The sequence below is a fragment of the Sceloporus undulatus genome, chromosome 3 (assembly GCF_019175285.1).
Source record: "Sceloporus undulatus isolate JIND9_A2432 ecotype Alabama chromosome 3, SceUnd_v1.1, whole genome shotgun sequence".
Classification (NCBI taxonomy): domain Eukaryota; kingdom Metazoa; phylum Chordata; class Lepidosauria; order Squamata; family Phrynosomatidae; genus Sceloporus; species Sceloporus undulatus.
Window position 1 is genome coordinate 196,459,844 of NC_056524.1, and position 15,665 is coordinate 196,475,508.

Below are 15,665 nucleotides of genomic sequence, written 5' to 3' on the forward strand. Positions count from 1 at the left end.
ATATTTTTTAAGACTGGAAAATTAGGGAAACAACCAAAACTAAATAGAAAAGTCTTTATTATTACTGAATATTCCTGTTCCTATTCAAGAACATTTTATTCACCGCTGAGCCTGTGAACCAGCAGCTGCTTCCAAAAGGTTTGATATCATTTAGAATGTATAACAATACATTTTTCCCTCCACATTCGCTGGGGTTAGGGGCACAGGACCCCTGTAAATGTGGGAAAACCACAAATAACAAAAACACCATGTTTTACCTGAAATAATACCTCTCTAGGAATCTCTAGCTTCTCCAGTACAACTCTATGGTCAGTTTCTGCCAGACTTGACCATAGAACTGCACTGGAGGGGCCAGAAATGCCTAATAGAGAGTTCTTTCTAGGAATGTCTACGTCCTTGAGTGTGACTTTTGGTTAAAGTTGGTCATAAAGTTGCACTGGGAGACCTAGATATTCCTAGAGAGAACATGTTAATAAATCAGAGATTACTCAAATAAGCAAAAATCAAAGCAGCAAACATGGAGAGACATTGAAAAGTAACAAATACTAACTTCTTCCAGGGATGTTACAACAGATGGGTCTTAGCCTGGTGATCTGCAGATTTTGAAAAATCACAGCTCCTATTATCTTTGATCATTTGCGATTCCGCATGTAGCTTGCAAGACTTATAGTGTACGAGAAGCACCAGGTTGGTGAAGGCTATATAAATATTGTTGGTATCTGACCATTACATGAAGCTCAGCTGAGCTCCTAGTCCTAAAATTCTTAATATACATAAATTTAAGTTTGAAGGAAATAGAAGCCTTTCAATATATTGATCTTCTTAATACTGAACTATGGGCCGAACAGACAGGCCAAAATAAAGCTGCTTCAGATCACTTTGGAGGTATGCTGTTTAAATGACACAGGCATCTTAGACCAGAAGCTGCGCTCCAGTCCTTAGGACTGGAGCACGGCTTTAGCACAGTTTCTGGCCTCTTAAGATACCTGTGTCATTTAAACAGCATACCTCCAAAGTGACCCGAAGTAGCTTTATTTTGGCCTGTCTCTTTGGGCACTTGGTTTTCTACCATTTCTTACACTCTCTTTATGTTTCAGTATAGATAGGGTTGGATCCAAATATTCACCTGCAAAAGGGATGGGTGGAAATTGATTGTCCCTTTTCTTCCTATCTCTGTCAGTTGTCTTGGAAATGCTCCCTCAAGGGGTTTGAGGGCCTTGCTGAATGGAGTGGGCTGTACCATGGGGAAATCACATGGAGGCCTCTTCTGCACTGCTTTCAAAGATTACTTTGCTCTGATTTTCCCTAGGCTCCTTCTTCCTTCAAGAAAACATTTTCAGGGGTGTGGTAGGGAGAAAAGGTGCAGGGTATTACCTTCTGCATGCCCTCTTCTATGGGTTTGTGTCAGGATCCAGCCCTTTGTGTAAGAAAAGCAGTGTTGTCATATACTCTGATCAGAAACTGATATTTCATTGCAGCCTATTGAGACTTGGTTGACAGTGAAATGCTTTGAGCACTAAATGTTGGTTTCTTAAATGTTGCACCGAAAAAGTTGGAGGTTTTTTTTATAGCAAAGTGTTTTGGATGTCATACTTTGGATGGGAAAGCTGGACAGTGAAGAAAGCAGATAGGAAGAGTATCAAGTTGTTTGGGATGTGGTGCTGGAGAAGACTGCTGAGGATATCTTCGACAGCCAAAAGGTCAAACAAATGGGTCCTTGAACAAGATCAAGCCTGAAATCTCCTTGGAAGCCAAGATGATCAAATTGAGACTGTCATACTTTGGCCACATCATGAGAAGGCATGGCTCATTAGAGAAGGCAATAATGCTAGGAAAGGTGGGGTGAAGTAGAATTCTGAACACTGCAATTCAACAATATACGGAGAATCAGACAAATCCCAGCCCTGTTATACAACATGACAACATCTAGGGATACACGTAAACACACAGGTGAGAAATAAAGGGATATAATGTAGGATGTGATGAACCTATTGAAAAGAAACAAGCTCTCTTCCCTGTTTGAAAGCTGAAGGAAAGGGCTGGAAGAACAGTTGCTGTACATCTTTCTTTGCACTTGCATTATGGGTAAGGAATGCTCAAAGTGTATTCATTACCAGAACACTCAGAAAAGGAGATAAAGATGTCTTATTTATGTTAGGTAAGATCTCTTGCATTCTCTGTATGCTGGTGATTTAAAGGAGGTGATTTAAAGGATAGCATTGTGGAAAATGAACAGTACTGTATACACAAAAACAAATGACATACATCCATTCTGTATTTAAAAATAAGCAGCATCATTTTTATCATCCTAGTTGGTTTTGCTAAAAAGATTGTTTTAAAAAAAAGATTAGCAAGATTTTCCTTAAGAATTAATGGATGCAGAGTGGTTCTTTAGCATCTTTGAGACAGACTGTCTCATATGCATAGAGTAAACTGATGTTCAGGAAGGACATTTATAATAAGAGTGTATGGATAGTCATAGAAATGCAAATTTTTTGGGTGTGATGAGGTGACAAGCTCAGTTTTAACTTGGTCATTGAGAGAAAGATGTTGCCTAAGGCCAGCCTGAGTGGGTGACAACCATATGAATAGTGGAGGGAGTTTTGGAATGTGGTGTGTGCCAGGAAATGTATGCTAAATTGTCTAAGAGCTTCCTTAGACTGGGGTGTTAACCAGTGTTATAATATCTGGAGTGTGCCAGGGAGTGTATGCTACACCTTCTTTTGCACAGTTAGCCTCAAAGGTGCTACTGACATGTTATTAATCCATATAGGCCTCAGCACTGAGAATTATATGCTTTCATATTTTATCATTATGGAGACAGGAGGAGAGGGAAGCAGTGAGCAGTTCAATGTAACAGGGCTTCGTAGCATCAAGACAATATCATTTACTGAATGCTTTATTCAAGTATTCTAAGTAGAGCATTTTGAAGAGGTTTACATCTTTGCAGAGTGATTAAAATACTACTGAAATCTGTAACAGGTAAGTGTCACTTCAACTAAAGTTTGGTCCCCAGTATTCAGCATAGCTTCTTATGCATGGAATAGTACTGATGGAAAAGTCATCCAAAATATCAGCCCATAAACAGTTGTGCAGGAATGAATATATAAACACACATGGAAAATCTAAGTGGTGTTTAATGAGAGTGCCATGGAATAGAAAAGCATTGTTTATTTTTGAAAATAGCAACAGTGACCAGACTTGCTTATCCTATACTGGATGCTTTTATTCTCATGGAATGGGCTCTTGCTCAAATTAAAATGAGGGCTCTCTCATCCCATGCACTAATAGTAAAATAATGACAATATATTTTGCTGAGTTAACTGTTCATGTTATAATACTGTAATCTGGTGTAGGGGTGTCACTTGGGGTGTGCAGGCTACACCAGGTAACACTCTAAGCAAAGTGACACCATTGCTCCCCAAACATCTTTCTTTTGGCAGAAATGGGCTGTGGTGTTTGCCTGCATCCCTTTAAACACTGAAAAGATGGTTTGAGTGGGGCATGGCTTAGTGGGAGGAGAAAGAGGCCCCCAGTCTTTCAAAACATAAAATTAAAATTAAAATTTTTAAATTTTTTCCCATTAGGCAAAATTATGTGTTTTAAATTTTCTTTAAAAATATCACATCTTACCAAAGTTTCACTGTAGCCACATGAAACAATGTACATGTAAAACTGTATGATAGTGTAACGTAAATGCATAATTTTAATTTTGCTAACTGTTCATGTCACAATTATTGCCATTACTTTCAGTTGTATACAGGAATTACAATTTATGAGTACCAATACAAAAAACATAACTAAACATTCAGTATAATGTGGTATGGGAGAAGGGGATGATGCCATCTCCAGTTACGCCACTGAACCAGTAGTTCTCAAATACTGGGGTGGCACCCTGGGGGGGCATGAGAGTTGCTCAAGAGGGGGATGTGAGATTTGTAAGCTCTGATCGCTCCTCTTCCCAGACACTTCAACTTGTAAAATTTATAACTGTGTTGAGTTCAATATTGAGTTTACTTACACTGTTCTAATTTGAGGGATGTTATTTCCTTATAAAATGTTAAAATGTGAATATACATGATGTGCAAATGAAAATATGCACACTAAATAAAATATTTTTATTCATATACTGCATCAAGTGGGGGAAGGCGTAATGTCCGCATGTAGATGCAAGTAGGGTTCCCAAGGGTAAAAAGTTTCAGTACTGTTGCTGTACTCTGAAATAGATACCGTACTTTTATTCCTTGATTTCAAATCTATGGAAACTACAGGAAAGATTGTAACTGGAGAAAGTGTTGCTTCCTATCTCAAGACACAGAATCCAATCAGTTGCAAGAAAATAAGTATTTCTCCAGAATCACTGAATTGAAATTCCAGATGTTGCAGGGCAGAGATTCCATCATTATGTGTTTGTCCCAAAGTTTTTGTTTCTCCCTCTGTCCCATCTTCATTTTGATGATACAAACAACATGACCATAACATTATTAACTCCTTTTCTCTACTGTCGAAAACCTTTTCTTTCACCATTTTCTTGCCTAGTCACGGTATGTAGAGAACTCAAATGTTTCCCTCGCCATTTTGTGTATGTTTGCTTGGTTTTAACAACCCCCAAAATCCTCCACCAGCATGGAATCTTGGATTCGGGGGGCTGTAGCCTAAAAAGTAACTTTCCAGTCTCTAACTATATGTTGGTAATCAATACAATAGTAGGTTTTCTGCTGTCAAATTTAAATATGGAGCACCATTTGCTGTAAAGTGTGTGCTGCAAATGAAAAATAGCCAAGTTCAAATCAAGTGTTTGACTTAAAAAAACAATGAATGGTGCTGAATTACTTTTGGCAGCTTTTCTGAGAGCAGCAAACAATTGAACTGTCAAGAGAAGGGCTGAGTGTAGATATTCCAGGTGTAACTGTGTATATATGTTTTTATTTTACTTCGCCCTCCTCTGCCCATTCCTATCATGCTTGAGTACTGACAGGAAGTTGTAAACTGTAGAGCAGACTCCTGGTCAAATGCTTTATAGGGGCAGTATCTCAGATGAAAAAGACTGTCTATTTTGTACAATGGTCCAAGCAATGGTCACACAATGGATAGGATTTTCCTTTGCTATACTTGGACTCTCAAGTGTATGGTGCTTTAAAATAGTAAATACAGCTATTGCAAACTTAACTGGGAGGCCTGTTTATATTACTGATGGCCAACTCCTGGCTCCTGTGGGAAAGCTTACTCTAATGCATGCCTTTTATATGTGTTCAGTGTCTGTGTAGTTTACCAGTTGGCTTCAACTTTTATAGTACAAGTGTTTAAGAGGGTCTCTTAAACTGCCATATTAAGATGACTGGAATGGCTCAGGAGAGGTGACCTATAACTGTTCGCAGAGCAGGACCAGCCCTACCATTAAGCAGATTCCTGACAATACATTTTTAGGATGAGATGAAGGGGCAGCACATTGTTATTTGATCTGCTACTGTTACTGCTTTTTACATGTAGTTATTTTCACAGTGTGAGCCTCAAGTATGATTTTATGTGTCAACTTGTGGAACTCTTAATTGACATCAAAAACATGTGAAATTAGTTTTAAGGGTAGACCTTTTTAGTAGTGGATGCTTTCAATGAGATTTGATAATTGATATTAAACAAGAGCCAGCATGGTGTACTGAAAGCCAGCATTTGAATGCTGGACTAGGACACTGGGAGACCAGGGCTCAAATCCCGGCTCAGCCATCTAAACCCACTGGGTTGACCTTGGGCAAGTCACACTTTCTCAGCCTCAGAGGATGACAATGGCAAACCTCTGAAAAAACTTGACAAGGAAGTCCCATGATAGGCTTGCCTTATGGTCACTGTAAGTCGGAAATGACTTGAAGGCGCAAAATAACAACTACATTAAAGTATTGGTCCAGAAGTGTTTTGTCCTCTGTGTTTTGGGTAAGGAAAAAATAGCATAGCTAATTTATCTAAGGGATGCCTTTTCTTGCTATTCATTACTGATACCCCCCCCCCCCCCAGGAACTGTTATCCAAACCAGATGTTTTCTATATTTAGACACAGAACTGGAGCAACAAAGGCATGATTGATCACGGCCTAGCGGTCTATGACAAACATGTCCTTTGGAAGACCAGCATCTCAGGGCCATCTTAAAAGACAGTGGATTGAATCCCAGCCGAATTGTGCTTACAAGTGACCACTGAAATCACTGGAAATTAAATTAATAACAACTAAAGTCTCAGGTCTGCTCTAAATGTAAATAAACTTGGATCCATCTCAGTGAATTTACTAGCCAGTCAATTTTACCTAGCTAGCAGGCTGTGCATAATCCTTGCTATTTTTCTAGTCATAAAATGTTTTCACAAGGCTAGTGCTACTTGAGTAGAGACGGAATCCTTTGCAAAGAAATGAACAGATCCTACACAATATGATTTGAAAGAGAAGAGAAAGGAGCAGGTGGGGCATGAAAGGAAAGGGACAGAGTAAAGCATAAATGAATTCTGGAGACATAAAGGGAACACTAGGCTTGATTATATATTCAGAAGGAATAAGAAGCCCAAATCTGATGGCTCAGTCTACAGGGAGAAAAGAGCTCAATGTAACTGGAAGTATTTACTGAGATAACCTGTGGAGGGGGGAGGCTAATATATAATATTTTAGAGAAGAGAAGGAATCGGGTTCTATCTTTCACAAGGAAGTCAAAATAGGAATCAGCTTAATAAAGCAAAAAAGTATAGACTGCCCCAATCATATCCGTAAGCATTCCATTTTAGTAGTACAGTACAGATAAACTAAACCTACCATGTGACTTAGATTTGTGAAAGTACACAGAGAAGTTATTTGTTCAGGCTTTGTTCTTCTGTGCCTTCGTGTCATTTCTGACTTAGGGTGACCAGGGGCGATGCTGTCAGGAGATTTTCTTGGCAAGATTTGTTCAGAGGAGGTTTGCCATCACCTTCCCCTGAGGCTGAGAGACTGTGACTTGCCCAACATTACCCATTGGGTTTCATGGCTGAGCTCAGAATTGGACCCTTACTTCCAGAGTCCTAGGCCAACACTCACTATGCCACATTGGCTCTCTCAGACTGATACATTAAATGGGAAAATAAAAATTAGGCTAACTGAAGGGTAGTAAGCTTGCCCAGTCTTGTTCTGCAATCAAAACACATATGTGTACAATCTGGTCTCAAGTAAAACCTTTTGTTTTCCTTTTCCCTCTCAACCCTCTCCTATGCTATTACAGTATCTCCCCCCCCCCCCCCCATACTTGGTTGCTACAATACATGTGGGGCTCCAGAGCCAAAGTTTAAATGAGTTGGTGTGAGGACATGATGTGGTTTTTGTGTTCCAGTAGCTATGGAATTATTTACATTAATATTTTTATTTATAATATTTCTACCCTGCAATTTCCTCCCCAGAGACATTCAAAAAACTTAACAAAAACAGATCAAATGACACTGGAATCAATTATTATACAAACAGTGATTATGATTTTGTGCTTGATACCAGAGTTCTTTGCCAACATGTAATCTTATATGCAAAGGGATCTTGTGGCACGTTGGAGACTAACTGAAAAGAAAGAAGCTGGTAGCATGAGCTTTCATAGACTTCAGACTAATATCTCAGATGCATCACAGGTTGCATCTACACTGCGAAAATGATCCAGTTTGATACCACTTTAATTGCCATGGTCCAATGCTATGGATTTTTGGGATTCATGCTGTTGTGGCACAAGAGCTCTCCGACAGAGATGGCTAAATGTCTCACAAAACTACAATTCCCCAAATTCCGCAGCATTGAGCCATGGCAGTTAAAATGGTGTCAAACTGGATTATTTCTGCAGTGCTGATGTAGCTGTAGACTCATGTCTGTGAAAACTCATGTTACCAGCTTCTTTTTTTTAGTCTCAAAGCTGCTTTAAGATCCCTTTGCATACTAATTTCCCAGATTAGCATGGGTATGTCTTTCAATTATGCAGCCTTGTAGTCATTGTTTTTTGTACTAAGGTTACTCATAGATCGTAATTCCCATATATTGCTGAATGTAATGGCAATTTGTTGTTGTGTGTCTTCAAGTCATTTCTGACTTATGGCCAACCTAAGGCAAACATATCATTGGGTTTTCTTAGCAAGATTTGTTCAGAGGGGGTTTGCCATTGCCATCCTCCAAGGCTGAGAGAGTATGGCTTGCCCAAGGTCACCCAGTGGGTGTACATGGCTGAGCTGGGGTTTGAACCTTGGTCTCAAGAGTCAGACCAGGATGTGGTGGCTTAGAATCATAGAATCAAAGAGTTGGAGGAGACCACAAGAGCCATCCAGTCCAACCCATTGCCTTGCAGGAAATCTAAATCAAAGCATCCCCGACAGATGGCCATCCAGCCTCTGTTTAAAGACTTCCAGGGAAGGAGACTCCACTACACTCCGAGGGAGTTTGTTCCACTGTCGAACAGCCCTCACTCAGGAAGTTCCTCCTAATGTTGAGGTGGAATCTCTTTTCCTGGAGCTTGCATCCATTGCTCTGGGTCCTAGTCTCTGCAGCAACAGAAAGCAAGCTGGCTCCCTCCTCAGTGTGACATCCCTTCAAATATTTAAAGAGGGCTATCATACCACCTCTTAACCATCTCTTCTGCATGCTAAACATCCACAGCTCCCTCAGTCATTCTTCATAGGGCCTGGTTTCCAGACCTTTCACCATTTTAGTGGCCCTCCTTTGGACACGCTCTAGTTTCTCAACATCTTTTTTAAATTTGTGGTGCCCAGAACTGGACACAATATTCCAGGTGGGGCCTGACCAGAGCAGAATAGAGTGGCACTGTTACTTCACTTGATCTAGACACTATACTTCTATTGATACAGCCTAAAATCACATTAGCCTTGTTAGCTGCCTCATTACACTGTTGACTCATGTTCAATTTGTAGTCTACTTGGACTCCCTGATCCCTTTCACATGTAGTGTCCCCCCAGGTGTCCCCCCATCCTATATCTGTGCGTTTCATTTTTCTGCCCTAAGTGCAGTACCTTACATTTCTGTTGAAATTAATTTTGTTAGCTTTGGCCCAGCTTTCTAATCCATTAAGGTCATTTTGAATTTTGATCATTGATAAAGATGTTGAATAGTACTGGGCCCAGGACAGAACCCTGTGGGACCCCACTAATCACTTCTCTCCTGGATGAAAAGAAGCCATTGTTGAGCAACCTTTGAGTTTGGTCAGTCAACCATTTACAAATCCATGTAACAGTTACTTTGTCAAGCCCACATTTCACTAACTTGTTTGCAAGAATGTCATGAGGAACCCTGTCAAAGGCCTTACTAAAAGCAAGATATACTATATCCACAGCATTCCCTTCATCTAAGAAGCTGGTAATTTTATCAAAGAGATTAGATTTGTCTGGCATGATGTCTTTCTCTGAAACCTGTGTTTACTTTTTGTGATTATGGCATTGCTTTCTAGATGGTCACAGACTCTGTTTAATGATTGCTCCAGAATCTTTCCTGGTATTGATGTCAGAGTAACTGGACGATAATCGTTGGGATCCCCCTTTTTGAAGATGGGGACAACATTTGCCCTCCTCCTGTTTGCTGGGACTTCTGTTCTCCAGGAGTTCTCAAAGATTATTGCCAATGGCTCCAATATAACATTTGACAGTTCTTTTAATACCCTTGGATGTAGTTCATCTGGCCCTAGAGACTCATATTCGTTTAGATTAACCAGATATTCCTGTACTATCTTTTTACTTATTCTGTGCTGAAATTCCCCTATTCTTTCCTCTGCACCATTATCCTCCGGTTGAGCACCCTTTAGTTGTTAAGATGCTGATGATCGGAAGGTTGGCAGTTTGAGGCCTGAGTACTGCATGATGGGGGGCGGGGTGAGGCCCTGTCATTAGTCCCAGCTTCTGGCAACCTAACAGTTTGAAAGCATGCAAATGCAAGTCCACTTCGGTGGGAAAGTAATAGCATTCGGTGTAGTCATGCTGGCCACATGACCACCAGAGTAGTCTTTGGACAATGCTGGCTCTTTGGCTTAGTAACAGGGATGAGCAGTACCCCCTACAGTTGGTCATGACTAGACATTCATGTCAAGGGACAACTTTTACCTTTTCCTTATCTCCAGAGTCATAGTGCTAAGCTCAAACTTCACCACACTGGGTCTTGTTGTGACATAACTAGCAAAAACAAACAAACAAAAACCCTTGTAAATTACAATATCATATGCACAGCCTAAATGCATTTACGTGTACATTGTTTCATGTGGTTAAAGAGAAAATTTGGTAAGATGTGATGTTTCTAAAGGAAAATTTTAAAAATATATATTTTTAAAAAATAATTTTAATTAAAAAAAGTTGGGTATCTCATTTCTCATCTCACTGAACCTCTCCCCACTCATACCATCTCTCCATCATTTTAAAGGGACACATGCAAACACCACAGCCCATTTCTGACTGTGCAAACACCACAGCCCATTTCTGACAGATGTTTGGGAAGCAGTGGTGTCACTCCCCCTTTTAAGGTGTCACTGGTGCAGCCAGAATCCCCTGCACCCCCTTCCAGAATACTCTTGCTCTTGCAATTTGACAACTCCAAATGAAAAGGCAAAGAATCATAGAATCATAGAGTTGGAAGAGATCACTAAGACCATCCAGTCCAACCCCCTGCCATGCAGGAAATCCAAATCAAAGCATCCCTGACAGATGGCCATACAGCCTCTGTTTAAAGACCTCCAAGGAAGGAGACTCTATCACCCTCCGAGGGAGTGCATTCCACTGTCGAACAGCCCTTACTGTCAGGAAGTTCCTCCTAATGTTCAGGTGGAATCTCTTTTCCTGTAGCTTGCATCCATTGTTCCGGGTCCTGTTCTCTGGAGCAGCAGAAAACAAGCTTGCTCCCTATTCAACATGACATCCTTTCAAATATTTAAACAGGGCTATCATATCACCTCTTAACCTTCTTTTCTCCAGGCTAAACATCCCCAGCTCCCTAAGTCGTTCCTCATAGGGCATGGTTTCCAGACCCTTCACCATTTTTGTAGCCCTCCTTTGGACACGCTCCAGTTTCTCAATGTCCTTTTTGAATTGTGGCGCCCAGAACTGGACACAATATTCCAGGTGGGGCCTGACCAAAGCAGAATTTAGAAAGATTTTAGAAGAAGACATATTTTCTCAAGAGATTATAGAACATTTTATGTGTGAAAAAGAACTGAAGTATCCTCTTTTTTCTAATTTAATGCTTTGACAACATTTGGCTTTGGTAGATGCAAGTCTTGGAGAAAAAATGCTCTGGGCTTGAATTCCAAACATTATATTTTACTACAGTACAGTACAGCAATAAAAGTATCTTTGTATTCATTATGGCTTGGGCAAACATAAGCTTTCCAGGAAAATTCATGCTGACTTGTATGAGACCATGAATTTAAAAAAAAACTTTTAAAAATATTTAGAATAAGAGTCTATTCTCAGTTTTTACAAAGCAAACAGTGATGGATCACTGCTGGCATGCTGCCCTTCAGGCAATATATACTGTGGGTTCACAGTGCCAGTTCTTCAAGGGAGTGGTTTACAGTCCTGTGTACACGTAAAGGGAATAAGTCCAACTTAACTCTGTGAGACTAGGGTCTGACTAATCATACTTAGTACTGAGGTGCATGCAAATTAAACATATATCTCATGGTTGGGCAATTGTGGTCTTCCAGATCCTGGGCTGCAACTCATGACATTTCTCACCAATAGTTAATGATGGCTAGGACTGATTGGTGTTGCAATCCATCTGATGCATCATAGCTGCCCATCTCTGACCTAAATTATATGGGTCTTTGAAAAGTGAGCTACCACATAAATAGAGTCAGGTTACTCAAAGGCTTGCTGAATTAGGTCAGCAGGATCCACCATCCTACAAATGATTTGGATTACAACTTCCATTGTCCCAAGTCAGCTGGGATGATGGATATTACACAATATATCTGTTGGATATCCATATTATGATGGATATTAACCAACATATCTGTGGACATCGTGGCAGGTTGCGGAAGATGGAATTAGAATTTTTTGTAGGTAAGTTCTCATCCATCGCATGTTATGGAGCCAAATGGACAAATTCAGGTACCAACTTAATAAGTATATAACATTATCAAGATTAATTTTAAACTCTTGGTATTGAGTTCTCACAACTAATTCATTGTAGGTGAATACCCTTTCCAGGAACATAACTTGAATTGTTTGCAAAACTAGTGCAGCACCTGCACATAATTCCTATGTCACAAAAAGTTTACTGCTGTTGATATTTTTGGCATTTAATATTTTTTGTTTGCTTAATAAAGGCTGACGCTTTTGGAAATTTAAATTATCCTATAAGTATAACATCTATGGTAATACAGTGGTCCCTTCTCTTAAGTGAGGGATCTGTTTCAGACACCCCCCCTCCCCATGTAAGGGAAATCCCACGTATGGTGGAGCCCCATTAAAAATAATAGGACTCGTGCCTGCGCTGTGGTGTAGCGCACACATGCCATGGGTACACACCCCATTATTTCTTCTGGGGCACACCATGGCTTCTTGTGCAGCTTTCAGCGTATTCTGAAAGCCGCATATATCACGATCATGTATGATGCGGGTGCAGTGTAATGGGCCTGTCTGATGTAGACATGGTGTAGTGATTTAAGTGTTGGACTATGACACTGGGGAGCAGGGTGTGAATCTTGGCTCAGCCATGTAAACCCACTGGGTGACCTTGGGCAAGTCACACTCTCTCAGCCTTCGGAGGATGCCCCTCTGAAGATATCTCCCATGAAAACCACATGATACTTTTGCCTTATTGCCATAAGTCAGAAATGACATGAAGCCATGCAACAACTATGGCATAGATGCCTATATTCTTTTACTTGTGCCTCTGTAATTCTTTCCTTGCTCATTTTTAGATGACTGCTGTGATTATCCAACTCCAGGTTGATCTTGTACCTCAGGGATACGGAACTGTGGAAGACAAGAGGAGAATTCCCACAGTTCCTGGCCCAGATAATATCAGGGAACGGGACAGCAAAGCATTTTGTCTCCCTCTTCGGTTTCAGCCCTCTTATATGCTTACTGCATTTTCTCCTTTTTTTTCAGTCACAGCTACCGGGAGGAATGTTTATCCTTTAGCTGACACCTCAGATAAGGTAGATTCACACCTTTTCCATACTAGACAGTTAAGGTACAGTTGAAGGGGGTTCAACCAGCACTTTTGAAGATTCGTCTGAGTCCAGACCACAAGGCACAAGCACTGCCATGAGCCTCTGGGTCTGTTCACATAGCTGACTTCGCTGCACTTTAACCTTCCCCACTACAGTATCACTTCAGTTATTTTCTTTCTTTAATAGGGAGTAGTTGATTGGTTAACATTTGATCCTCTTGAATATTGCAGATTTCACATACATTTGCTGTCCCGGTGCGTTGTAGGAATATAGATGGAAATTATATGAATTGTTCTGAAATGGAAAGAAAGCAAAGGTTGCTCATTCAGTATAGTTTCAGGATTCTGAAAGAGAAGGAAGGCTGTTAACAATCAAACCGTTATTTCTGGTTTCTTCCCCAGGCTGTGAACCTGGCAGCGACTGCTCTTTTACCCGTCTTCCTTCTGCTGAATTAGCTTGGCCATTTTTCAGGTGTGAGTCACAGGAATCCTCCCCTCCTCCCCTGATCTCTTAGCAAATTTGCCTAGATGTCTGCTTCAACAAAATGCATCATGTCAGGGCACCTAGAAAATAATACATACATATGGGGTACATATTCTCCTTGGTGAATTACAAGTCATTCTTGCTAAAGCTGTTACATTGGTTAATTTTATAAAGTCAAAGTCCACAAAATAGAGGATTTTCAAAGCACTGTGTGAAGAGATGATGAGTCTTCATTCAACCCTTCATACAGGTTGCTCTTCTATAAAATCCTGATTATTGAATTTAGATGTGAAGTTTTGTTTTATTTTTTAAAGATCATCCTTTCCAACTTGCTTCCAAGTTACACGACTTTGGCTTCAGTCTCTTGCATATGTATCAGATATTCTTTTAAAAATAAACAACTCAAATTTGACACTTCATAATAGTTCAATAATGATCTTCAAAGTTTCAGACAAAATTGAATCTATTAATAAGAAATAGATTTTTGGAGGTTATGGACTGAAAAAGGCCAACCTGAAGTATTTGAAATGTTACACAATTTCCTATCTGAGAGCTAGCTACAGCTCTCCCAAGAAATGAGTGAGAAAACAAATGGATACAGTACTTACAAGGGCTAAAAGCATATTTCAGGAAGAACTTCTCAAAGCCTTGGGAAGAGAACAACTGGATTACAAATCCCTTTGAAGAAAAATACTTCCAAACTGCAAGATTATCAATCAAGGAAGAAGAGAAGTTGACCAAATTTTCAACTGATATTACTTTAAAAGCTGGATTCAAAGAAAAATCTCTTGTTAACTTTTGAGCAGACATCAGCAGTGAAAATGAACAGCTTTCTCACAAGGTCACTTAAGTTTCTGTTGCCATTTACAAATAAAGAATTAGTAGAGAGGGGTTTCTCTTCTTACACCTTTATAAAAGATTAAATGCTGTAGTAAGCTGAATGCAGTTTCAGATTTAAGAGCATATATTACATCAGTTGAACCTGATTTTAAAAAATTATGTGCCTCAAAACAAGCTAAACGATAGCACTTAACTTTTCTTGGTATAAAATATTTGTTGTGTGTTTCTTATTCATTATCTGTTCACCTTATTATTCCATTGCTTTGTAATCTCATTATTAGGCTCTTTATGGTTACAGTGGATCCTTGTTATACGCTGGGGTTTGGTTCCAAGATCCCCCGTGTATAACAAAATCCGTGTATGCTCAAGTCCCATTAAGTATAATGACATAGCAAAATGGTGTCCCTAATAAAAAATGGAACATCAAGGTAAATTTATACTTTTTTGGAACATTTTCAAACCGTGTATGCTTAAATCCGTGTATAAAAAATCCGTGTATAAGAAGGGCCGACTGTACAATGTATACATTTGAAATGACAGCAACTATATTAATTACAAACATTTTGCTAATATGAAGGATACAATTTATGGAAATAGGCTGCTAAGAGAACAAAGCTGCATCCTTCACCCCTTCCAGCTCTATGATTCTGATTCTGGCTCTATGACAGCTCTTGAAGTATTTAATGAATATAATCATGTCACCATTCAGTGTTCTCTTCACCAAGCAGAACATGCTATATTTTGTTCTCCATAGCTTTTGCAATGCTACATTATATTACAATTTTATTATGTTATGTTACATAATATTCATTATGTAATGCTACAATTTTATTATTATAAATGTTGCTATCTTAGGAATCTCGGCGATAGAGATGTAGGGGACAACAATAAAATACAAATCCATGGTGGAGTTGGCAAGGAACGGCATTACTGTTGACTTCATTCCAGTTAAAACATGGCTTTTAAAATCCTTTGGGGGATTAATTATTTCATCAATTAACCTGTTGCTTTGTGCCATGAACTATGATGGGGGAAAACAGCCAGTGTTTTGTGAAAGCTTGTCATCTTTGCTGACTACCTTCTAGATTTTTCCAGGGTAACATATTACTCGGTCACAAAATATCACGGTTGGGCTAAAGTTAGCCAAAGTGGAAAGTCTGGCTCAGCAGCTTCAAAGTTTGCAGAAGGA